This window comes from Erpetoichthys calabaricus, chromosome 14, assembly GCF_900747795.2.
Source record: "Erpetoichthys calabaricus chromosome 14, fErpCal1.3, whole genome shotgun sequence".
In the NCBI taxonomy this organism is placed as follows: domain Eukaryota; kingdom Metazoa; phylum Chordata; class Cladistia; order Polypteriformes; family Polypteridae; genus Erpetoichthys; species Erpetoichthys calabaricus.
Genome location: NC_041407.2, coordinates 2,803,557 through 2,830,587, shown reverse-complemented (window position 1 = coordinate 2,830,587; position 27,031 = coordinate 2,803,557). Strand labels below are relative to the sequence as shown.

At 45.7% G+C, this 27,031-nt stretch overlaps 1 pseudogene; it reads left to right on the top strand.

Annotated features, from left to right (window-relative positions):
* The first annotated feature begins 4,729 nt into the window (after positions 1 to 4,729).
* Positions 4,730 to 27,031, top strand: part of LOC114664935 (myosin heavy chain, skeletal muscle, adult-like) — a 39,353-nt pseudogene continuing 17,051 nt past the window's right edge.

The following is a 27,031-nucleotide window of genomic DNA, read 5'->3' as shown; positions in this document are numbered from 1 at the left end:
GTGAGTTGGGTGGTGGCCGAAGGTGGGGACCTTGGCGGTCCGATCCTCGGCTACAGAAGCTGGCTCTTGGGATTCATCAACTTATAATACAAAATGTCACACCACAACAGTGATCTTTAGAACTTGGGCCACACGGTTCAGCCTTGGTTTTCGTCAGACCAGGGAATCTTAATTCTCGCAGTCTGAGAGTCCTTTAGGTGTCTTTGTGCAAACTCCAGATGGACTTTCATGTGTCCTGAACCCGAACCCGGACCGGGTGGAGTGTTGCAGTGCTGGTTGCCCTTCTGGATGTTTCACCTGTTCTCCCGTCTGGAGCTCAGCCAGAGTGACCATTGGGCTCCCGGTGACCTCTCTTATCAAGGCCCCTCTTTTTGGCCGAGCAGTCAGCTCTAGAAAGAGTTGTGCTTCTTTCCAAACGTATTCCGTTTAAGAATGACGGAGGCCACTGTGCTCTTGGGTACCATCAGCGCCGCAGACATGTTGTTGTAGGCCTTCCCTTGACTTTTCCCTCAGCTCACTCCTGTCTCTGAGCTCTGCAGGCCATTCCTTCATCCTCAAGGCTTGGGTTTTTTTTTTGCTCACCTGGTGGACCCCCTATAGAGATGTGTATGTGTGTGCGCCATTACTAATCATGTGCAATCACTTGAATTGGCCTCCAAACAAGGTGAAGATGATGGCCAATAGAATGGGATACACCTGAGCCAAATGCCAGGGTCGGAATGCTTGTGTCAGTCTTTTATCTTGAATTCATCTTTGCAGAGATTTTGAAAATCCCGTGTCCGCGTTGGCATTCTGGGGTATTGAGTGTTGTCTGATGATGGGGTAATAAACAAATTGAAATGATTTCGGATCAAGGCTGCAGAATAACAAAATGAGAAAAAACTCAGGGGGTCTGAGTATTTTCTGTATACCTGAGGGGTATTTTTTAATTGAAATCACAGCCTCCCATCTCCGCCCATCCCGATAAACTGGAGGTGCTCACGGAATCGATGAGCGTTTTCCAGGCTTGCACACGCCAGCATGAGAAGTTTTGGTGCACTTGGCCTGCAGTCAGACAGAAGCGTTCAGATCAGATGTTGAGCCGACCCCAGAAGATCAACATGCTGGACGGTTTTAACATTTTCAGAAACGCTTAAGGAGCTGAAGGTGATTCTTTACCCAAAGCACTTTGTCTCTGGGCGTCCGGCGGCCTTGCTATCAGATGCTTGAAGATGTTCGCATTTTATAGCGAAGATCCTGGAGTGTGGGGTCAGCTGTTGCTTAGACCATCGTCTATATTTAACAGTTGACTAGATATCTTTAATTGTTGCGCTCTCTTTGATCCAACAAGCTTAAGGAGGTTTAAAGGCAACAAGACGGGTCAGTGCTGCTTAGTGGCTCTGCCGAGGGTTCGAGTGTCTGGCCAATGAAATTTTGCACCTTTACTTCTTGAGGAGTTGTAATGAGGTTCATTTTAATTCAAGGTATTGTTAACTACCATCTATTAGAATTGTATGGGTTGAGGCCACTAGGGGGTGTAACAGCACCCCAAGAAACTCCAGTCACAGCAATGTAGACCCCAATTGCAGGTTCAAAAGACATTTTATTTAGCAGAATACTTTCTACAGGCTTCGTCTTCAACGTTACAATCAGCAGCACAGTTGCAGTCGTCTTCCTCCACTGCCTTCCTAGGTGGAGCGACTTCTTTTATGGAGGACCCAGAAGGTGTCGTAGTGTTGGACGACTGAAACACTTCTGTGTCACGAAACAGTGCCCCTGGTGGCATCATAAGGACTCCAACAGGGCTGCCCTTCTGAACTACAAGTCTCATGCAACCCCTCAGGTGTCCAAACTGGGACCACCACAGAGGAACACTGCCCTCCAATATCCAGATTCCTCCTATTATGGCTTCTCCCCGACTGGGGAACCATCCTGGTTGAGCTGCTTCTCCATCCTTTGTGGCCTCCTCGCCGGGTCAGGCATTGCACTCCATCTCAGTCGGGACGCCTGTCTATATGGCACAGTGTCTGCAGTATGATCTCATTTTTGTGGTGAAAGGGAAGTGGAGGCTCTTTCAGACAACAGGAGATGGTTCAGGCCCACCACCTGGCATGAACAAGAGCACAGGTTCACTCACTCACTCTCAGTGGATCCTTTTATCTGGAGACTGGATGGGAAAGTCTCAGTGGAAAGCCACACAGACATGGTGGCCAGCTGTAGCCCATGCATAAGCTCTAGATCTTGAGCCCCCATGCTAAAATTGGTGTTATTATTTATTCATAAGAATCCAAAAACCTAACATAATCCATTCAGGGTCACCCATCCTAGTAATAAACACTAACCCTGGGTAAGATGACAGTCCATCCCACACGTGCCCCCTTACACTCATTCATATCCTCCAAATCCTGCCGTCGTTCAGATGGTTGCCTCAACATTTTGTTTGTAGATTTTTCTTTTATTAATCAGACTGTACGTGCCTTGGGAATTTTTAGTTTTAGTTAACCTCTGAATGATCCCATCAAAAGCCATTCCAGGGCTGTGGAAATCACCAAAGTCTACCCTAACATCATCAGGGTCAAGGCAGGCAGGCGGCGACTCTGGCCTTCAAACAAACATCCGTACCACCACTAAGATGGGGCCAAGTTAGAGCTGGCAAATCGTCGGGCGTTCCTGCCTTTGCAAATGTGAAGGAGAAACGAGCAGCTGGAGGAAAAAATACACAAAGACCAGGAGAACAAGGAAATGCCACACCGACGAGCACCAAAAAAAACAAGACACTGGATCCATGAGGCAACAACACCAAGTACGACATCACCATGCTGCTTTCATAATACTAACACATACAAATATTAAATTGGCACAGAGACTGTTCCTGCCTTGTGCCAATGGCCACTGCACCAATATAAATCTAACAGACAGCGTAAATGTGTCCTTTGGGATGAAGAAGGAAACCAGAGTGCCAAGAAAGAAGCCCACCTGGACACCGAGTGGACAAGGAACTGAGCAAAACTACGAGACAGCAGTGGCAGGCGAGGCAGCAGCATTCCATCTATGTAAGAAAAAATACGATTAATGAAATCCTTTATAGTGCCTTTCATATCTATCATTATATAGTGCCTTTCACGCCTATCTATCTATCTATCTATCTATCTATCTATCTATCTATCTATCTATCTATCTATCTATCTATCTATCATTATATAGTGCCTTTCATATCTATCTATCTATCTATCTATCTATCTATCTATCTATCTATCTATCTATCATTATATAGCACCTTTCATATCTATCTATCTATCTATCTATCTATCTATCTATCTATCTATCTATCTATCTATTGTACCTTTCACATCTATCTATCTATCTTTCTATCTATCTATCATTATATAGTGCCTTTCATATCTATCTATCTATCTATCTATCTATCTATCTATCTATCTATCTATCTATCTATCTATCTATCTATCTATCTATCATTATATAGTGCCTTTCATATCTATCTATCTATCTATCTATCTATCTATCTATCTATCTATCTATCTATCTATCTATCTATCTATCTATCTATCTATCTATTGTACCTTTCACATCTATCTATCTATCTATCTATCTATCTATCTATCTATCTATCTATCTATCTATCTATCTATCTATCTATCTATCTATCTATCTATCTATCTATCAGTGGTAGCATGTTGCTCACGTCTTCATCTTGCACATTTCCCTTTTTACAGCTCAGTATTTATTATTATCCTGTCACCAACTCACTGATATACTTAAAGCTGCCCATAATATGCCCTTCGCCTTGTGCCAATGAGGCTTTGCTCTGAATGGGTGCAGAAGGCAGGTTAACCTGTCAAGAATGAGGAAGTGTCTCTGACAACAGCCCAAGACCCTTCACTGGGTGATTTAGTCCTGCTGATCTATAGATAGATTTTACTTGAAAATCCACACACTTGGCTTCTGCTTTGTTTTTCTTGCCGAACTTCCTGCACTCCAAATATGGAGAGGCTTTCTATTCAAGAGCCTTATAAAAGCACAACAGAGCTTGGGAGGGTCTGTGAGGACCACGCAGTGTAGGTAACCTTGTCTGACCCTTTTGTCTCCCCGTTGCTCCAAAGCTTTGCGATTCTTTGTGACTCTGCTCTTGTTGCTCATCTCGCTGCTACTCTCTTCTCTAATCCTCCTTGCTTGTTTTGTCTTTTTCTTCCCTTTGTATATTGCTATTTTTTTATTCTTTTTCTTAGCATCTCTTCCATCTTTACACTCTTAATTTCTTTCAAACTGCAGGTTGCACATTTCTTGTTCCTCTCTTGTCTTTGTTTTATTTGATCACCCCCGGTGCTCCTCTCTGCTCGTCCTCCTTAGATATCTTCTTTTCTTCTTCTCTTTTCATACAAGCCTACTGCTCACCTTGACTTTTTCATTTGCTCATCTTCTCTTGTTTCTCCTGTGCTCGTCTTTATTGTTTTCCTCTTCTTCTTTTTCTTCTTTTCTCCTCATACTTTCTCTCTTCCCCTCTCCTTTATTTTACTAGTCCTTTCTTTCTCCTCCACTTCACTGATCCTCTTCTTTCTTTCTTTCTTTCTTTCTTTCTTTCTTTCTTTCTTTCTTTCTTTCTTTCTTTCTTTCTTTCTTTCTTTCTTTCTTTCTCTTCTCTTCTCACTCTTTCTTACGCTCATCTTTCTTGTCCTTCTCATTCTGAAGTCAGCCTGTCAGTGTCTCATATTTAAACCTCTTTACTTTGTTTTGCAGGTTCCAGTCAGCAGCTCTCCAGGTTTCTTGCATCCGAGGATCTCTTAGGTGAGCCCATGAATTACTTACAACATCTGGAAAGCTTTACAGCAAAGGGGGCTGCCAGCGAGCTGAATGGAGGGTCCCCCAGTCAGACCGTCGTTATTGATATAACGATTTCTTCTTCACCCGCCTTGCTGCTTTCATCATTTTCTTCATGTCATTCTTCTCCTTCCCTCTTCTTTAACTTTTAAACATTTTCTCCTTTTTCTTCATCTTCACCTCATGCTTATTTTTTATCTCCTTCACCTGCCTGCACTCTCTCGCTCTTCATCTCCTTCTTCTTTCCTGTTATCTCATTATTTTTCTTTCATGATTTTCTTCTTTATCTTCATCTTCTTTGTCTCATCTTCTTTTTCTTCAGCTTATTTTGCTCATATGCCTTCTTCATCACCGTCTTCCTCTCACTTTTCACCTCTTTATTCTGTTTCTTAATCTTCTTTCTCCTCTTTCTTCTTCTTCCTCTTTATCATCTCTTTGTCTCCTCTTTTGTCATCTTCTTCATAATCTCATTCCTCTTCATTGCTTCCTTCTTCTTCTTCATCCCATTTTCACCTCTGCCTTATTCTTCTTCTTCATGTTATTCTTCATCATCACCTTCTTCCTCTTCATCATCTCATTTGTCTCCTTTTTATTCATCTTCTTTATAATCTCACTCTTTTTTGCCGCTTCCTTCTTCCTCTTCTTCATCATCTTCGTTTCCATCTAGTTTTTCTTCTTCTTCTTCTTCATCCCATTTTTTCCTCCTGCCTTATTCTTCTTCTTCATATTATGCTTCATCATCACCTTCTTCTTCATTATCATCTCATTTGTCTCTTCGTTCCTGTTCATCTTCTACATCTCATTCTTCTTCATCCCCTTCTTCTTTCTTAAAATCTAATTTTTTCATTCATCATTTTCTTGTTTGTCTGCTTCTTCATCTCATTCTTTCTTTTCTTTGTCTTATTCTTTGCATTTGCCGTCTTCATCACTTCATCTTATTTTTCTCCTTTCTTCTTCTTCTTCTTCTTCTTCTTCCTCATCTTGTTCTTTACCTCCTCCATCCGTGTCTTTTTCATCTCATTCTTCTTCTTTACTTTCTTTATCTTTTAAATCTAAATGTTCTTCTCCTTAACTCTTTCTTCTTCTTCTTCCTGTTCTTCTTCTTCGTGTCATGGCTCCCTCTCATATCTTTCCTTGAAGAGAGTTGTGAGTGATCGTCTCTTTTTGCTTATTTCCAAGTGGCTTCTTGGACTAGAAAGCCGCACGTGAAGAGGATGCTCTGCGAACGGAGGCCTGGCATGGTGGCAGTTGGGCGCCTCCGCTGCCTGCCTTGACTCCGGTTTTTCTAACACATCTGTCTCTCCCTCCCTTCATCTTCCAGCCTTTCACGATGTCTGACATAGAGATGGAGGTGTATGGGGTCGCCGCCCCATTCCTACGCAAGCCCGAACGGGAGAGAATCGAGGCCCAGAATAGGCCGTTCGACGCCAAAACCGCTTGCTTTGTGGCGGAACTCAAGGAGGCCTACGTGAAAGCCAAAATTAAGAGCTCCGAAGCTGGGAAGACGACGGTGGACACGGAAGATGGGAAGGTACTGATCATTCATCAATCACAGTCTGTCCGTGAGCTGGAAGGCCCGATGTGATTCTGTGTCCTTTCTAGAATGTTCCGGGCCGCAAACGTCACCAGTGTCTGCTCCCTTTTGTCTCTCCAGACCCTAACGGTCAAGCCGGCTGACGTCCACCCAATGAACCCACCCAAATTTGACAAGATTGAAGACATGGCCATGCTTACCCATTTGCACGAGCCCGCGGTTTTGTTCAATCTGAAGGATCGCTACGCCGCCTGGATGATCTACGTAAATATATATATCTTCCTGTCGATTCTTTCGTGCTGGTTAAGGGGAAATAGGGGTGATTTATGTTTCACAAAGAGAACGAAGGGAAAAGTTACTTTGTGGTACTTTGGGGTCCCTCTGATCCTGATCTGCAATAGTGAGGAGGACCGACAATGGCAAACGGCCTGCTGTCATTGAAGCATTTCTCACATCCGAAATGGGGAGCGTATTGGCGTAATAACCCTGAATTTATTCTGCCTCCCCTCTTGCAGACGTACTCAGGGCTTTTCTGCGTCACCATCAACCCCTACAAGTGGCTTCCGGTGTACAACCCTGAGGTAGTGGCGGCATATCGGGGCAAGAAACGGCAGGAGGCGCCTCCTCACATCTTCTCCATCTCAGACAACAGCTATCAGTTCATGCTGACGGGTAAGACCCCCGAGGGCACGGTGGGCCACGAGTTAACAGTGTTTGGGGGGGGTGGATTCAGTGCCAGCTATCGTATCTCAAGGGACACGCCTGACAGTTTTTACAATTACAAATCTCATTTGGCAGACATTAACCGGTGGTCCAAGTAGTGACCTGAAATGGTGGTCACAGTGATGGAGAGCTTTGTACACGGACATTAGTGTCACTCAAGACATCGCTGTGAAGAACTCCTGCACCACTTTGAGACCTTTAATCAGCTGTCATGGTCAATACTGTGGACCTCTGAATGACGTCTGAGGACCACCTTCAATGCACAGACAGTTTTTGAAGATAATTAGGTGCACATTACGTATAAATACATAAATAGGGGGCCGTCAGAGTTAAAGCGCCCAATGCATGTGATGAATGTCACGACCGTAATGCCCTCCAGACTAATCCATTAGCAATGGCTGACAAAGACACAATATGCTTTCACTTTGAAACTCTCCTGCACTGCTCCGAGGACAAAAACGTTGTAAACTTAGTGCTGATGAATGTGAAAATCACAAAAGTGAAAGATCTGATGTGTCTGTTAACGAGCTGCTAATAACAGCTAATGTATAATTATCAAAATCCGCACCAGACAGCAATCCATGGAAGTGCAACTGGATCCACATCTGTGAGTGGAACAAAATCGGAAACATTAACTATTGAAAAATGAACCGCAGCAGACCACCAGCTAGACAAAGGGCTCAGAGGCGTCATTAACAGCATTATAGGCCCCCCTGGGCAAAGCAGTGCACTGCGACCCCCTACCTACACCACCACTCAGCAAGTCACAACGTGCATAGATTAGCATGGGGACCCCGGGCCACTGCCCAGCATGCCCATGCGTTAAGACGGCCCTGATTCAATCGAAGGGAGACCTTTACATGGGACCCTTGTGCCTTATACAGCATTGAAGATTTAGGTGAAAGTCATATTTACTGATTAGGCTGACGTCTTTATCCCCCGTTTATAATACAAGACTTGCGGCCACATGTCTTGGACACTCGGGTGAAGAGAGGGGCGGAGCTGTCAACTGATCACCACCTGGTGGTGAGTGGGCTTCAATGGTGGGGGAGGATGCCGGTCAGTCCTGGTAGGCCCAAATGTGTTGTGAGGGTCTGCTGGGAACGTCTGGCAGAACCCCCTGTCAGAAGTAGCTTCAACTCCCACCTCTGGCAGAACTTCGACCACGTCCCGAGGGAGGTGGGGGACATTGAGTCCGAATGGGCCATGTTCCGTGCCTCTATTGTTGAGGCGGCTGACCGGAGCTGTGGCCGTAAGGTGGTCGGTGCCTGTCGTGGCGGCAATCCCCGAACCCGTTGGTGGACACTGGCGGTGAGGGAAGTTGTCAAGTTGAAGAAGGAGTCCTACCGGTCCCTTTTGTCCTGTGGGACTCTGGAGGCAGCTAACAGGTACCGGCAGGCCAAGCGGAATGCGGCTTCGGTGGTTGCTGAGGCAAAAACTCGGGCGTGGGAGGAGTTTGGGGAGGCCATGGAGAACGACTTTCGGACGGCTTCGAGGAGATTCTGGTCCACCATCCGGCGTCTCAGGAGGGGGAAGCAGTGCAGTGTCAACACTGTATATGGTGGGCATGGTGTGCTGCTGACCTCGACTCGGGACGTTGTGGGCCGGTGGGGGGAGTACTTCCAAGACCTCCTCAATCCCACTAACATGCCTTCCAATGAGGAAGCAGAGCCTTGGGACTCGGAGGTGGGCTCCCCCATCTCTGGGACTGAGGTCACCGAGGTGGTCAAAAAACTCCTTTGGAGTGGATGAGATACGCCCGGAGTTCCTCAAGGCTCTGGATGTTGTAGGGCTGTCTTGGTTGACATGTCGCTGCAACATCACATGGACATCAGGGACAGTGCCTCTGGATTGGCAGACCGGGGTGGTGGTCCCCCTCTTTAAGAAGGGGGACCAGAGGGTGTGTTCCAACTACAGAGAGATCACACTCCTCAGCCTCCCTGGAAAAGTCTATTCGGGGGTTCTGGAGTGGAGGGTCCGTCGGATAGTCGAACCTCAGATTCAGGAGGAAGAGTGTGGTTTTCGTCCTGGTCGTGGAACAGTGGACCAGCTCTACACCCTTAGCAGGGTCCTGGAGGGTGCATGGGAGTTTGCCCAACCAGTGTACATGTGTTTTGTGGACTTGGAAAAGGCGTTCGACCGTGTCCCTCGGGGAATCCTGTGGGGGGTACTCCGAGAGTATGGGGTACCGGCCCCCTGATAAGGGCTGTTCAGTCCCTGTACAACCGGTGTCAGAGCTTGGTCCGCATTGCCGGCAGTAAGTCGAATCCGTTTCCAGTGAGAGTTGGACTCCGCCAGGGCTGCCCTTTGTCACCGATTCTGTTCATAACTTTTATGGACAGAATTTCTAGGTGCAGCCAGGGTGTTGAGGGGGTCCGGTTTGGTGGACTCAGGATTGGGTCACTGCTTTTTGCAGATGATGTTGTCCTGTTTGCTTCATCAGGCCATGATCTTCAGCTCTCTCTGGATCGGTTCGCAGCCGAGTGTGAAGCGGCTGGGATGGGAATCAGCACCTCCAAATCCGAGACCATGGTCCTCAGCCGGAAAAGGGTGGAGTGCCCTCTCAGGGTTGGGAGAGAGATCCTGCCCCAAGTGGAGGAGTTCAAGTATCTCGGGGTCTTGTTCACGAGTGAGGGAAGAATGGAGCGTGAGATCGACAGCAGATCGGTGCGGCATCCAAAGTGATGAGGGCTCTGCATCGGTCTGTCGTGGTGAAAAAGGAGCTGAGCCGTAAGACAAAGCTCTCAATTTACCAGTCGATCTATGTTCCTACCTCACCTATGGTCATGAGCTATGGGTAGTGACCGAAAGAACGAGATTGTGAATACAAGCGACTGAAATGAGTTTCCTCCGCAGGGTGTCTGGGCTCTCCCTTAAAGATAGGTTGAGGAGCTCAGAGTAGAGCCGCTGAGTCAGATGAGGTGGCTCGGGCATCTGATCAGGATGCCTCCTGGACGCCTCCCTGGTGAGGTATTCTGGGCACGTCTAACCGGGAGGAGGCCCTGGGGAAGACCCAGGACACGCTGGAGGGACTATGTCTCCCGGCTGGCCTGGGAACGCCTCGGGATTCTCCCGGAAGAGCTAGAAGAAGTGGCCAGGGAGAGGGAAGTCTGGGCATCTCTGCTCAACTGCGCGACCCGACCTCGGATAAGCAGAAGAGGATGGATGGATGGACATCTCTCTTTTTGGTTTTCCAATTAGAGCATAGTTCAGTTTTTTCTTATAGTCACCATGGGTGACTATGTGCACAGAGAGGTTGTGACCCCTTCAAGGGTCAGTCCCTGCACTTTAATGAGTTCAGAATGGATGGAGGGCTCCACAGTTAAATCACCCCCTTCTCCTCGGTGTACTTAATAAGGGGGCGACTCAACAGTGTGGTGAATGAGCTCTAACACCCTTTATGGGCTCATTTCACTGCATTGCTATACAGACGTCCATCTTTCAGATCCTTCTTTTCTTCTCCGGGTGCCTACAGTGCAGCTCCTATATTTAGCAGCTCTGCTCGTGTCATTCCAACAGTGGACTCCACAGCCGGCAGTTTGAACACATTAAGAATTTCTCACCTCATAATTAGCACTTACAGTATGTTAAATCGTCCTGTTGACTCCAGAGACCCCCTAAACGCTTAAACAGGACCCACTGTTAGCCTTGCGTTGGTAGGCTACTGCAGTTTATAGCAAACTCTGTGAATCCTCGACCGCCAATCAAACCTCACGAGCAGCTGCAGTACAAAGATGTCCCGTCCTCTCAGCTGAGGGTCCTGAAGCTCCTGTGATGAGTCCCCCGATCCTTCAATAGGCTGCAGTGCCCGTGAGCAGGATGGACTCACCGTTCAGACAGTTCATGCAGTCCGACAAACTGAGTACGATTTCTCACTCCTTTTTTTTGCAGTCCCCCATTTCTCTTGGATTTGTTCATCTTGGGCAAAACTTTACAGTTCAGTCAATGCAAGCAAATAGGATGGGCCTGGTTTTGCTGTGGGCACTCATGTTAGTCGTTTTGGTATAGAAGTCAGTCAGTCAGTCAGTCAGTCAGTCAGTCATCGTCCAACCCGCTATATCCTAACACAGGGTCATGGGGGTCCGGTAGAGCCAATCCCAGCCAGCACAGGGCGCAAGGCAGGAACAAACCCCGGGCAGGGCTTTAGGATCACCAATGCACCTAACCTGCATGTTCTTCGACTGTGGGGGGAAACCGGAGCACCTGGAAGAAACCCACGCAAACACGGGGAGAACATGCAAACTCCATGCAGGGAGGACCAAGGAAGTGAACCCAGGTCTCCTAACTGTGAGGCAGCAGCGCTACCCACTGCGCCACCGTGCCGCCAGGTATAGAAGTCACGATACTAAAAGAGAACCTTCTGATTAACGCAGTGTCTGATAGGGTAGAGCGATGGTGCTGCAGGAAGGAGCTATCCATCCATCCATCCCTCCATCCATCCATCCATCTATTCTCAAGTCACATCATTCCACTTCAGGAAAGCAGGAAAGCAATGCCTGGTCACCTGACTTGCCAATCAAAACACAAACACGGAGTTATTCATGCCAGGCCATGTGCATTGGGGTGTAGGAGGCAAAGATATTATGGGGTGTCTTAAGAAAGTCTGGGCTGTTTCATTTCACTTCTAACCACTGCCCTTTCTTTTCACAGATCGTGAGAATCAGTCCATCCTTATCACGTAAGTGTGTCTCTTTTGCGTATTCTTGCTTTAATTCTGCCTGCTCTTTAGCATTTAAATGGAAGAAAAATTGTTAAAAATCACTGGGCTCATTTCCCGGCTTGATGGATGGATTTGCCGTTAATGGCACACATTTCACTATATAACACCATTTGTTTCCCTATTTCTTTTTGTGAAGGTAAACAGCTTATTTCGCTGCACAGTTAATTCCGTGTGAATCATTTTGCTCATCACTGCCTGCTACACTGGGGGCTTTCAGTCCTGGGGGGTCCGCAGGAGCTGCAAGGGTTTTGTTTCTGGTCAATTTCTTTTTAATTAGAAGCTGATTATTGGTGCTGCAGCACTAACATTTTTATGCTTTATTTTATTTAACTCGCTTATTGAGTTTCTCTACACTGTTAATCAATAAACAGACGAGCGCAGGTTCAAGGATTGGGGAGCACAAGGAGCAGCCCCATTTGCTTGGAATTCTTAAACAGGATGAGCCCATTTAATAAAAGCAACTAACAATCACCACATACAATGAAATCAGCGTTTCTCAGCCTTTAAGTATTTGCAACCCGAGTTTTCATAACAGTTTTAATTGCGCCCCCCCTACAATTTGTTCTTTTTTAATTAATGATATATCATAGATACATATTTTATTATACCTACTTAACTTTTATCGACATTTATCTAACTCTATATTTATTTCTCTAGTATCAGAATGTAGTTTAAGTTTATTTGTTTGGGTTTCAATAGATGTATTTTTCATATTTTTGATTCTTGTTTTCTTTTTTTCACATCTTTGTGCCCCCCCCCTTTTTGTTACTTCATGCCCCCCTAGGGGGGTCCGCCCCACAGTTTGAAAACCACTGCAATGAAATAAAGCAAAACAAGAAAAACAGAGGGCACTGAGAGGCAGACAGCGTCACTCGCTCAGCTCTCTGAAGCTCAGCTCTTAAAGGGAATCTTTCTGGTGTAGGTGGGGCTTATAGAGCGCCTTTCCTGGAAGGGGCGGAGCTTGCGAAATGGGATGCGATTCGCTCAGGCGTCTTCCTAGTCGGGCTGCGGGGGAAACGAGAAGGTGGTTAGCGACAGCACCCCCTCTTCCCCTAGTGTGGAGGTGCTTACCTCAACAGGGCCTTGAGGGTCACCCCTAGGCGCACATGGGGGACGACCCTCCGTTGGTGCTTTTTTTCGTTCTCTGTTTTTAACGACTTGTTGTTTTCTTAACCCAGTGTTTTTTAAATTACGGGTCGCAACCCATTTGTGGCTGCGTGATGTCTGACTTTGGGTGGCGCTGAGTCTTGAATCACGGGCGTACCGAATGCAAAGGGGTCAAGACTGGTTTTTGAAATGCCTTGCGGGTTGTCACGGGACGACGATCGGAGGCGATTCTACAAGGTGGGAATGGATCCCCTGGTTGGCGCAATTGTGGGCCTTGAAGACACCAAAAAAGAGAAAAACAAAAGTTTAAGAACAGCTCTTTTAACCAATATAATGATGAAGTGCAAATGACAAAGGAGTCGGAAGCTCACCACCCAACTTGGGCCCATTTACACCTCTTTGTGTTTGTTACGAATTATCTGTTTGAGTAAAATATTTGGAAAGGAATGGAGGATAGAGGGTGGCACGGTGGCACAGTGGGTAGCGCTGCTGCCTTGCAGTTGGGAGACCTGTGGACCTGGGTTCACTTCCCGGGTCCTCCCTGCATGGAGTTTGCATGTTCTCCCCATGTCTGCGTGGGTTTCCTCCCACAGTCCGAAGACATGCAGGTTATGTGGATTGGCAATTCTAAATTGGCCTTAGGGTGTGTTTGCGTGTGTCCTGCGGTGGGTTGGCACCCTGCCCGGGATCAGTTCCTGCCTTGTGCCCCTGTGTTGGCTGGGATTGGCTCCAGCAGACCCCCATGACCCTGTGTTCGGATTCAGCGGGTTGAATAATGGATGGATGGAGGACAGAAAGTGAAGACCTGAGAAAAGCCACAAGTCCTTTGGATCGGTGCTTCTCAACTGTTTGGGTGTCGCAACCCACTTTTTTTCCCATATAAGTGTCTTCACGAAACATCAGATCTGCTCCGTGACAAATCAAGGCAGTCGGGGGGATTGTTAGAGCAGTGTGGGGTTTCGCGCTTTTGAGAGTGACTTGTGATCCACTGGCCGCAGCCCGTAGTTGAGGAGCATTGATTTGGATGAAATCGCTTAACATGAGAAACATCTGACGTGGGGGGGTGAAAACAGTAGCAAGACAAAATATGAAGCATAACAAGCTCCATTTTCAGCAAAGATCAACTTCTAATTAAAAAATTAGGCTGGACCCCAACACCCCCCCCCCCCATGCCACAGTGGCCCTCTTGAACTCAACTAGGGATTTCCCATCCTGGAGCCTAAACATACAGTACATTGAATTTCAGTCATAACCATTTTTGCAGATTTTTTTGAATATTTGAACATAAAAATATTAAAAAGTGCTAATTAACACTCATTGTGAAAGGTGTTAAATTAAATGGATACTCCACCCAAAGATGGTATTTTTTTTATATATTACTTAACCCATGTAGTTTGCAGCAATGGCCGAGAAAATGCTTTCATGGAGGACGGACACAGCAAAATCTTTGATAGAATGGAAGCCGACAACAGCAAATGGCATCAAAAGCATCCATGAAAACAGTCCCATGTTACTTGTGTGGCATAATCCACCACTCACAAGCTGACAACGTTCAAAACGCACGGATTTCTGGCTGAAATGTTATTAAACGAATATCTCCAGAAAATGGAAGTAGTCTACAAACAGGAAGCCCCTGCCTATGGGGTTGCTCTCCTCAACACCTCATTCATTGGTCGAAAGTCCACCTGATGAGAAGGATTTAGGAGTTGTAGTGGACGCGACACCATTAACTGCCAGACAGCGTGCAGAAGCCATTAAGAAGGCTAACAGAACGTCAGGTTATATAGCGCCTTGATGTGTGGAGTACAAGTTCCAAGAGGTTCTGCTCAAGCTTTATAATGTGCTGGTGAGACCTCATCTGGAGTCCTGTGTGCAGTTTTGGGTCTTCAGACTACAAAGAGGGGCTAGAAACAGTCCAGAGAAGAGCGACCAGGCTGACTCTAGGGCTATGGAGGATGAGTTATGAGGAAATATTCAAAGAGCTGAGCCTTTAAATGAGATGAAGAGGAGACCTGACTGGAGTTACAAGGGGAATCAGTGCAGAGGATCAAGATGTTGACTTTAAAATGAGCTCATCAAGAACACGGGGACACAGGTGGAAACTTGTTCAGGGTAAATTTCACACAAACATTTGAAAGTTTTTCTATACACAGAGAACCACAGACACACGGAATGAGTGACCAAGTAGCATGGTAGACAGTAGGACTTTAGGGGCCATCAAAACTCGACTTAAGTCGAATTAAGTGGACTGGAATGGTGAGTGTCGTTGGGATGAATGGCCTGTTCTCGTCCAGATTGTTCGAATGTTCTAAAGAGTCCCGTTGTTAAGCAACACATGCATTGTGAGCATGTTGGCATTTTTGATACTGTTTGCTGTCGTCCAGCGTTTGTCCCCATCGGCTCCTCTACTATCAGAGGTTTTGCTTTCTCTGTTCTCCACGAAAGCATCAGATTTGACATTTTTCTCAGCCATCACCACAAACTGCATGGGGTAAGTAATATAAAAACAGTAGGGGGCTCTGCCCCCTGCTCACTTCGCTCGACAACCCCCAGACGGGTGCTACGTGCTAGCCACTTCACGGCTCTGCCGCTCACGTATGGGGAAGTGGATGTACAATTTCAACAGATTGTTATTTTCATGGGAATTGTTACATATGCATAATAGAACTAACTATTTTACATTACAGCGAGTAATTAACCATAGTAAAATATAGTAAAATGTAATAAATGTATGTTTCATGTTATGTTTGAGGTATTTGTTTTGTTATACGTTTTCGTTCTGTTTGGCTTTGAAATTAAAACGCAAATACTTTTTAAACTTACACTTTTACTGTAAAACTTCAGTAAAAACAATAATTGGAATTAACTTTTCTTGAATATCGCGTTGAATTTTGATTCTGTGTTTGGACATCGTGACAACGCAACGTATAACTGCCCATGAGGGAATATCGTTTCTTTCTCTCTAATAAATAAATTGACTTTTTTCGAATGTTTGTCTCTGTGATTTGTTAATTGTCATAACAAAAGCTAATCTAACGGGAAACTGTAAACGTTTTAATACGAATGGCATATCAAGATCTCCTCTGGTGTCTAATGTTAGATGTATTACATTACTTTCTTGTCGCCTGTTAAAATTTTACATGTCAGAATTGTTTGACTAATTTTGAATACAACTAATCTTGTCCAATTGCATAGCCCATCACTCAGACATAAATTACGCAATTACATTACGATACATCCTTCATCCTACAGTAATTCGGCTGGTGGAAGACCGGACGGTGTTAACGGTTGTAAATATTCTTCGGGATATTGTAAGTTGATGTTTTCATCTTCCGCACCATCACCACCAACTGTGTCAGCAGAGTCTATTGATATGCATTTAATCAATTTGCCGTGTAACTGATTGACAATTTTCGTGTTAATTCGTTTGACTTCATCGTTTCTTGGTGCTAGGACTGCCCGTGTACTCATTTCTTCTGTTGATAACCCTTCGGGATAAAATTCTTCAATAAGATTTGGACATAATAAGTCGTCTTTAATTGGGAACTTAAAGTGAGGAAAACGTAAAAAGTTACAAGAGCTGAGAGTGCTGGAACTGCGTCTGACAAAAGCATTCACACGATGAGAGGCGAGAGGACCGCGGGCGTGAGCCGTGAACCGTAAATGGTGAGAGGAGGGCGGGACTTGAAAAAATCTCTTGGCCAATAGTCTCGTCTTGTCTCAAGATTTTTTTTTATAATAGGGAGATACAGTGCATCCGGAAAGTATTCACAGCACATCACTTTTTCCACATTTTGTCATGTTACAGCCTTATTCCAAAATGGATTAAATTAATTTTTTTCCTCAGAATTCTACACACAACACCCCATAATGACAACGTGAAAAAAAGTTTACTTGAGGTTTTTGCAAATTTATTAAAAATAAAAAAACTGAGAAATCCCATGTCCATAAGTATTCACAGCCTTTGCTCAATACTTTGTCGATGCCCCTTTGGCAGCAATTCCAGCCTCAAGTCTTGTTGAATATGATGCCACAAGCTTGGCACACCTATCCTTGGCCAGTTTCGCCCATTCCTCTTTGCAGCACCTCTCAAGCTCCATCAGGTTGGATGGGTAGTGTCGGTGCACAGCCATTTTAAGATCTCTCCAGAGATGTTCAATCGGATTCAAGCCTGGGCTCTGGCTGGGCCACTCAAGGACATTCACAGAGTTGTCCTGAAGCCACTCCTTTGATATCTTGGCTGTGTGCTTAGGGTCGTTGTCCTGCTGAAAGATGAACCGTCGCCCCAGTCTGAGGTCAAGAGCGCTCTGGAGCAGGTTTTCATCCAGGATGTCTGTGTACATTGCTGCAGTCATCTTTCCCTTTATCCTGACTAGTCTCCCAGTTCCCCACAGCATGATGCTGCCACCACCATGCTTCACTGTAGGGATGGTATTGGCCTGGTGATGAGCGGTGCCAGGTTTCCTCCAAACGTGACGCCTGGCATTCACACCAAAGAGTTCAATCTTTGTCTCATCAGACCAGAGAATTTTATTTCTCATGGTCTGAGAGTCCTTCAGGTGCCTTTTGGCAAACTCCAGGCGGGCTGCCATGTGCCTTTTACTAAGGAGTGGCTTCCGTCTGGCCACTCTACCATACAGGCCTGATTGGTGGATTGCTGCTGAGATGGTTGTCCTTCTGGAAGGTTCTCCTCTCTCCACAGAGGACCTCTGGAGCTCTGACAGAGTGACCATCGGGTTCTTGGTCACCTCCCTGACTAAGGCCCTTCTCCCCCGATCGCTCAGTTTAGATGGCCGGCCAGCTCTAGGAAGAGTCCTGGTGGTTTCGAACTTCTTCCACTTACGAATGATGGAGGCCACTGTGTTCATTGGAACCTTCAAAGCAGCAGAAATGTTTCTGTAACCTTCTCCAGATTTGTGCCTCGAGACAATCCTGTCTCAGAGGTCTACAGACAATTCCTTTGACTTCATGCTTGGTTTGTGCTCTGACATGAACTGCCAACTGGTGGACCTTATATAGACAGGTGTGTGCCTTTCCAAATCATGTCCAGTCAACTGAATTTACCACAGGTGGACTCCAATGAAGCTGCAGAAACATCTCAAGGGTGATCAGGGGAAACAGGATGCACCTGAGCTCAATTTGAGCTTCATGGCAAAGGCTGTGAATACTTATGGACATGGGATTTCTCAATTTTTTTATTTTTAATAAATTTGTAAAAATCTCAAGTAAACTTTTTTCACGTTGTCATTATGGGGTGTTGTGTGTAGAATTCTGAGGAAAAAAACGAATTTAATCCATTTTGGAATAAGGCTGTAACATAACAAAATGTGGACAAAGTGATGAAGCGCTGGGAATACTTTCCGGATGCACTGTGTATCTTTTTTGGGTGGCGTATTCCTTTAAGGAATGATTGATAGGATGCCTGATTGGTTCAACTTTTTTACTCTCTTTCTTTTAAAGCGGAGAATCCGGTGCTGGGAAGACGGTGAACACCAAGCGGGTCATCCAATACTTTGCAACAATTGCAGCACTGGGAGACCCTGGCAAGAAAAAGGAGCAGCAAAGTGGGAAAATGCAGGTAAAGCGTGAAGCACAGCCCATTCTGCCTTAGTGCTCCTCCATGTAAGTTTGTTGGGACTCGAATGGCTACTCATGGCAGAGTCGTGGGGCGCATGATGGATAAAAACCGTAGAATGGGAGCCCAGCTTTTTGCACATTACAAAACTGTGATGCCACATGAAAGGAGAAGTGGGGTTTCGGATGGCAGGAGGGCGTGTGGACTAATCACAGTTGGCAAGAACAGGTGGGCTCGACTTGAAAAGATCGCCTGATCCCTTTTGATGTCTGTGATGCTCTTGTATCACTGGCACAATGCGGGAGACCCCCCCCCCCACCACATCTCACCACTCCCGTTTTATCAGCACTGACCTGCTCTCTGAAACATGTGCGGGGGGAGGCGACAGGCCGGACGGCACAACTTTTAAGTGCTGCATGGGACAGCTGAATCCTCCAAAGATATAAAGGAGGAACAAAGAATGTGTGCCATGTGTCACTCAATGTCTGCCAGCTTCTTTTGGCACAAACAAGCCGATGCTTAAGGAAATGTCATGTGTCACTCGATCTGTGCTTAGCTTTTGTGAAGCAACCGTGGCGAATCAAGACAAGCTGCTCCGTTTTGGGCTACTCTGTTTCCAGTGAAGTCCCGTCCATGGCTGACGGCCTCGGTCAAGCTTTGTTTCAGGGGCTGCAAACAGAAACAGGGATGCCTCAGTGATGCCGAGGTACTGGGCTGCTCACACTTGCCTTGTCAACCTCATTTAATGGGAATTGATAAGGGGGACTGGCACCTTACCTTTCACCTGAGACTGTTGAAACAGGCAGAGGACCTCCAGATCCCGAGCTAAACGTGTTCAGATAGCTGAGGAACGGAAGGGCATAGCATGTGTGCCTCGAAGCTAGAAAAGTAGCAGTGGATGAGTTCTGATGAATGTCCAGCAGTTCTTCTATCAATCCATTCATCCCCCTACAAACCATCCAAAGTGTCTTCATTTCACTGTTTTCACATTTCCTCAGTGAGACACCAGGTCTTCCCTAAAGAAAAATCAAGCCCATAAAATACATTCTTTCTTTTTGTAGTGCCTTTCACAGAGAGTGCGCCATGATAAGACAAGACAACTTGCCACTTGCTGTGCCCCTCATGGCTCCTTCATTACCAAATGCAGAGTCCTTTCCTGTTCAATTTTTTGCCAAGATTGCAACTCTCTTGTGTTTTAGGGAACTCTGGAGGATCAAATCATCCAGGCCAATCCTCTGCTGGAAGCATTCGGCAACGCCAAGACCGTGAGAAACGACAACCTCGTCCCGCTTCGTAAGTTTCGCTTTTGTAGTACTCTGGCGAGGAGACTCCATTAGCGTAAACCACATTCCCTGCATCTTCTCTTTGTTTTTCTGTCTAAATAGGGAAAATTCATCCGCATTCATTTTGGGACGACGGGAAAGCTGGCATCAGCAGATATCGAGACATGTAACCGTTCTACTTTTCATTTTCGCTGCAGCGCCTCATTAAATACGATTTACTTATCTTGCCATAATTGCTTTTGCAGACTTGCTGGAAAAGTCAAGAGTCACATTCCAGCTGCTTGCTGAGAGGAGCTACCACATCTTCTATCAGATTCTTTCCAATAAGAAGCCCGAACTCATAGGTAAGGGCCAGGGGCCTGGAGATGTGAGCGTCTACGGTGGAGACTGTGGTCGAGTGATCTTTGGGCACCTCCAGCCTCTCTACTGAAAGTGCAAAAAAAGGGTAGCAGACCTCCAAAGATTCACACAAAAGGTCAGGCCTGCCCTATATTTAGGTCTGTGCCCACTGCATTGGCCAGGCAGCCTGGCTCCAAACTCATATTGGCAGGCTTTATCGCCCCAAAGGCCCAATATGGGACTGAGGCTCCTAAATAACGAGAGTCTCAAAAAGTTAACAAGAATGGGGGAAAGGAAAACTGTGAAACATCTGATCCAACACAAAACAAGGCAAGATCCTGGTATAGTTCCGACAGATGATTTTGATCTCCTGGTCTTGGGCCTCGTTTGGGTTTGACTAACGTTTTCACTTATGAGTTCTTTTTATCTGCCATTCCTTTTGCACCTCTGAAATGGTGACAGAATGCCAAGTTGTGCCACTGTCTATACAGCCACACTCACCCACAGGAAAACACATTCCATCCTAAATCCATCCATTAGCCCATTTTTCTGATTGAACCTTTTATAGTTTGAACTTCTACAAATTACTCTGCATGCTACCATGGCCATACATACACAGCCGCACACAAGTCCACTTGAAGTGTATAACCTAGTGTGGCAGGCGGCTGGCTTCCATACCCAGGCGGGATGCCCCTGCACACTATATTCTGGGGGGAGCAGTCCTGGACAGTGCAATACCTCCCCCTGGATGCTAGATGGCCGCCCCCCCACTGGGGGTGGAGCAGTCCCTCGGGTTCCCACAGGGCTCCCTGGGAATTGGAGTTGGGTCCCGCAGTCACCGCCAGGGGGTGCTGTGTTTGGGACTCCTGAGCCCGTGTGGGCAACATATTCGTCACACCCGGAAGTGCAGCCGGAATTCGGTGATCAAGCACATGGAGCTCTTCCGGGTGAACTATAAAAGGAGCCAGCAACCACCACTCAGCGGGCAGAGTCGGGTGGAGGAGGACAAGTTTGCTTGGGAGGAGTGGTGGTGCCATGGAGGAAGAGAAAGTGCTTTTGTTACTTGTGTGCTTGAGACTGTGTTGTGTCTGTGGGTACGGGGACGGCGTAGCCCACAGACGAAGAAAAATCAAAGTTTCTTTGTTTTTACATGTGCCTCCCGTGCCCAGTCTGTGTCGGGTCGGGCGCTATATAGCGTCCATCTTACACTAGGCTTAGACTTTGTCACTGTGGTCACACTGTTGTCACTCTTGATGGCACATAGCAGCTGATGGTCTCATGTTTTTCCTTCACAGATATGCTCCTTATTACAACCAACCCATACGACTACCCATACATTAGCCAGGGGGAGATCTCCGTGGCCAGCATTGACGACACCGAGGAGCTGATGGCAACTGATGTGAGTCAATAAGAGCGACATGGCTTATTGGGGCTACCATTGGAGGTGTACCACTGAGAGGAGGTCCTGAGACCAACCAGGACACTCTAGTAAAATTCCGTCCTTCAACTGACTTGCAAATGCCAGGGAATTCTCAAAGAAAAGTTGAAATCTTGTCTGCTGAGGAAAAGAGAATTGGGCATCCCAACTGTACTGGTTGACACCAGGACGAGGTGCCATTTTGATAAAGTGGATGTATGATGATAGCACAAAGTTTGAATGAACAGCACTCATCCTTTTAGAATCTTGTTGATATCACACCATTCTTATGTTCCCTCACTATCATTTGCCATCAGAGATATTTGGGGTCTACAATCTTAACGACATTTGGTACCAGTCTGTTCTGCTGCATGTACCTCTTCTCTGTCTACAGCAAGCTATTGACATCCTGGGCTTCAATGCAGAGGAGAAAGTTGGAATCTACAAACTTACCGGAGCTGTGATGCATCATGGGAACCTGAAATTTAAGCAGAAGCAACGGGAAGAGCAGGCCGAACCTGATGGCACTGAAGGTAATTGCAGATCTCTGGAATCGGGTGCAATATAAATAATATGTTTTATTATTATTATTATTATTATTATTTTTATTATTATTATTATTACAAACATGCAGCCCCAGGTTCCTCACAAATACTGTATTAGTAGAAAGCCTGACTCCTCTGTTCCATTAAATTTCTAGTGGCTGACAAAGTCAGTTACCTCATGGGACTGAACTCTGCCGACCTTCTCAAAGCCTTGTGCTTTCCCAGAGTGAAAGTGGGCAACGAGTACGTGACCAAGGGCCAGACGGTCCAGCAGGTACACCATACTCTACTCAGGGAGATTAAAATCTAAATCCCCCTTGGGAATCTCTCTCATATCTCTTTTCAATGTCGCTCACCAGGTGAACAACTCTGTTGGGGCACTTACCAAAGCAGTTTATGAGAAGCTCTTCTCATGGATGGTTGCGAGAATCAACCAACAGCTGGACACCAAGCTCCCTCGACAACACTTTATCGGTGTCTTAGACATTGCCGGATTCGAGATTTTTGAGGTAGAAAGAAAACATTAGGCACCTAGACTTGTTGTAGACTGGTTACAGCAAATGGTTGAAAGCATTGTACTTATTGGTCTTTAAGATGAACAGCTTGGAGCAGCTCTGCATCAACTTCACCAACGAGAAGCTGCAGCAGTTCTTCAACCACCACATGTTCGTCCTGGAGCAAGAAGAGTACAAGAAGGAGGGCATCGAGTGGGAGTTCATTGACTTTGGGATGGACTTGGCGGCCTGCATTGAGCTCATTGAGAAGGTAGGGCTGACAATTCAGGTAGCTATTGGGATCCTGTTGTAGGTCTATGGAGTAATGAGCTCCTCTCTCTTTCACCAGCCAATGGGTATCTTTTCTATCCTGGAAGAGGAGTGCATGTTTCCCAAGGCAACAGACACTTCCTTCAAGAACAAGCTGTATGACCAGCATTTGGGAAAATCCAACAACTTCCAGAAACCCAAGCCATCAAAAGGCAAAGCAGAGGCCCATTTTTCTCTGGTCCACTATGCTGGAACCGTGGACTACAACATCTCTGGTTGGCTGGAAAAGAATAAGGACCCCCTGAATGACACAGTCGTAGGGCTCTACCAGAAAGCTTCACTAAAACTTCTGTGTCAGCTTTTTGCAGCATATTCTTCCCAAGATGGTAAATGAGAAATGCATTTTATTAGGTAGAGTTTGGCTGATATGGCGTAGTCGGCAGGAGTGTCGGGGCACTCTGGATGTGGCAGTTCAGTGCTGGGGTTTATAGGAATAATGAGTGTCATTGTGTGTTCACCTGATAAAGCTGATAGCTCTCCTTGCCCTTTTTGATTGGGTTATCTGGTCTTTTGACTGTTGTAGATCCTGCCGGCGGCAAAAAAGGAGGCAAGAAGAAGGGTTCTTCCTTCCAGACTGTATCGGCACTCTTCAGGGTATGATACATTTGTTTCAGAAATATGCTTTATAAAAATGAAGTGTAATGATCAGAGCAGTCACCACGGTGTCTCACTCTTTGTTTTCAAACATGGGATCAGCATTGAGGTGCATCCTTAGCATGGGCACCAGACAACTCCAGGTTTCTGGGTAAGAATCTCAAATCCAGTAATTGTCTTTGTTTGGTTTCGACGTTCTCCCCTTTTTCTGTGTAGGCTTTTCTCAGGGTGCTCTGGAAGACGCATGTGTCAGGTTGATTGGTGGCTCTAAATTTGCCCCTCTATATTCTATAATGGTCTCTCACCCGATAGTGCTGGGTTAGGTTTAAACCTCTGCAACCCTCAACTGGTTTGAGTGGGTTTGTTGAAGACAAATGGATGCTGTTCCTGTTTTCTATGGGTGTCTTTTTCCTTAGCATGGATTTTAGGTTCACTTTTATTTGAACTGTTAGTAAGTATATCTACAAGGCTTCTCCATAAGAAGTCCACATAGTGATTAACTCTTTTAGGATGGATGTCGACTTTGGGAAGAGTTTGATATTGAGCTGCAAACATCGACAAAACACATCGTTATTTTATAGGTGTATATTCTGTGCTAGGAGGAATATTAGTCTCGTTGACTTGACGTTGAATCCCTGCATGTGCACGAGTACCACAGAGTAAACAACATCTGGAACGGCATCGACATCTGGCGATAGAGTGAAGCAAATGTGCAAAGCAAAATACTCGGTGGACGATGTTTATTTCATTTTTCTGAATTTATCTCTGCGGTGGGCTGGCGCCCTGCTCGGTGGTTTGTTTCCTGTCTTGCGCCCTGTGTTGGCTGGGATTGGCTCCAGCAGACCCCCGTGACCCTGTAGTTAGGATATAGCGGGTTGGATAATGGATGGATGGAGGGATGGATTTATCTCTGACTCTGTCAGACTTTGATTATGGTGCAAGTGATCTGAAGATCGAGATCTAAAATGAGATTGCTGCTGCCACCTCGTCACTGCTGCTAATGCTTCTACGGCAGCCAGAGATGGCTAACACGCGGCGACACGGTACTGCACACAGCAGCAGATGTTTTATATTGGTTTATGGGAGAAACTATTGCTTTGTGAGTTTTTTTGGAAAAATATTCAGCACTGGGAGAAAAGGAAAAAAAAAAATTAGCCCTAAAAGAGTTAATAACGAAAATCATTATTTTGCACACATTTTCTTAATTTGAATCATTTTTAGCGTTATTTTCAGATGTCATCACGCTGGTATTTTGTATTCATGCCATTCAGGCAACACTTTGCAACTGAAAGTGAGATTTGCAGCGAGGCTGTGTGTGCCGTCGTTATTACCGGTGTGACTTCTCCAGGGTCCACGTCAATGGATAAAAGACCAAAAACGTTTATTTTTGTGAGTAGTTATGGTTTAATAGACAGTTTGAAATCTTCTGGCTTTGGTTTCTGACCTCTGATTTCGTTTTACATTTGGCCTTTGATGATTTTGCTTTTTGACGTCCCGACTCTGACCTCTGCCTGTACAATGACAGGCCTTGTTTTGGCCCTTTCAGTTTTTCCATTTTCTAAGCTACAAATTCCTAATCCTTCTGGTCATGCAATTAAACTGTAACTTCTTCAAAGACGTGTTTCTCAAGATGGGCATCTCTAGGATGAGGTAGTTGTATCTGGAGAACAAAGGTTAAGGTTCAAAGACGTGTTTCTTAAGATGGGGTCCTGGGCATCTCTAGGATGAGGTAGTTGTATCTGGAGAATGAAGGTTAAGGTTAGGCTATGTCCACACTGCCACGTTTTCATTTAAAAACACAGACGTTAATGTCCGTTTTCACATTTTGCCCACACTTCCCTGGCATTCTTAACTCCCAAAAATGGAGACTTTTGAAAATGCTTTCCACAGCCGATATTTCTGAAAACGCCCGCTCAGGGCTGCAGTGCTGATGGGTAAAAACTGACACACACCCCCTTGGGTCAGTTAGTGCCAATTGGCTCAGTAACTTCCAGTGAAATACCAGCATTCCACACAGCAACGCAAAAACAGAGATAGACACCCTTCAGGAAGGATGGTCTTAATAGGGTCTTTCCATTTGGCCATGTTGACGATGAAAATGGGAGATCTCTCCTCAACAACCCTAAAATGTACCACGCATTTGGGTAGACTATAGTTACCAGACTTGAAAGAGCCTACTAAGAGGACTTTCGTAATTTTCTCTTTTAGGAAAACTTGAACAAGCTGATGACCAACCTCAGGTCTACGCATCCCCACTTTGTGCGCTGCATCATTCCTAATGAGACAAAGACCCCAGGTGGGTGTCACCCATTTCATTTTTTCTCTCATTTTGATTCAAATCTTTAGTGTTCATCCACCACTATCAATTCACAGGTGCGATGGACCATCACCTCGTCTTACATCAGCTAAGGTGCAATGGCGTGCTTGAAGGAATCAGGATCTGTCGAAAGGGCTTCCCCAGTAGGATCTTGTATGGAGACTTCAAACAGAGGTGAGTGTAGATCAGACAAATGGAGTGACAAAATCATGAATGAGCTCTGTTTGACCCCATTCAAAAACGCGCTTCCAACAGGTACAGGGTCCTGAATGCAAGCGCCATACCTGAAGGGCAGTTCATAGACAGCAAGAAGGCTTCAGAGAAGCTTTTGTCTTCAATTGACGTTGACCACACCCAGTACAAGTTTGGACACACTAAGGTAAAGGTAACCACCATCCACTCTGTACCATCTGAGTCTGTGACATTAGGTGACCTCCCCCCTTCCTATGAATTTCAAGGTGTTCTTCAAAGCTGGTCTTCTGGGAACTCTTGAAGAAATGCGAGACGATCGATTGGCTGTCCTGATCACTCGCTTGCAGGCCGTCTCGCGGGGATACGTCACAAGACAGGAATTCCAGAAAATGATGGAAAGAAGGTACTGAGTGCACCACCCCCATTCATATTACCATCCCGTAGCTTTGGCTTGAATTTCATTTCTGTGTTTCTGTCTAGGGAATCGATCTTTTCCATTCAGTACAACATTCGCTCCTTCATGAACGTCAAGAATTGGCCATGGATGAAGCTCTACTTTAAAATCAAACCTTTGCTGAGGAGCGCCGAAGCAGAGAAAGAAATGCAGAACATGAAGGAGGAGTTTGTCCGCATTAAAGAAGAGCTGTCCAAATCGGAGGCGAGAAGGAAGGAGCTTGAAGAGAAGATGGTCATCCTCCTACAGGAGAAGAATGATCTTCAACTGCAAGTGCAAGCTGTATGACGATTCTACTAATACTACTACTATGTGTTCATGTAAAGTAAATGTAAAGTTTTACGCATATGAAGTAAAAATGTTAGGTTTGGATACACGATGGGCAGTCAGAAAATCAAGAGTCCACCTTATGAGAAGGATTTAGGAGTCATAGTGGACTCTAAGCTATCGACTTCCTGACAGTGTTCAGAAGCCATTAAGAAGGCTAACAGAATGTCAGGTTATATAGTGCCTTGATGTGTGGAGTACAAGTCCAAGGAGATTCTGCTCAAGCTTTATAACACACTGGTGAGGCCTCGTCTGGAGTCCTGTG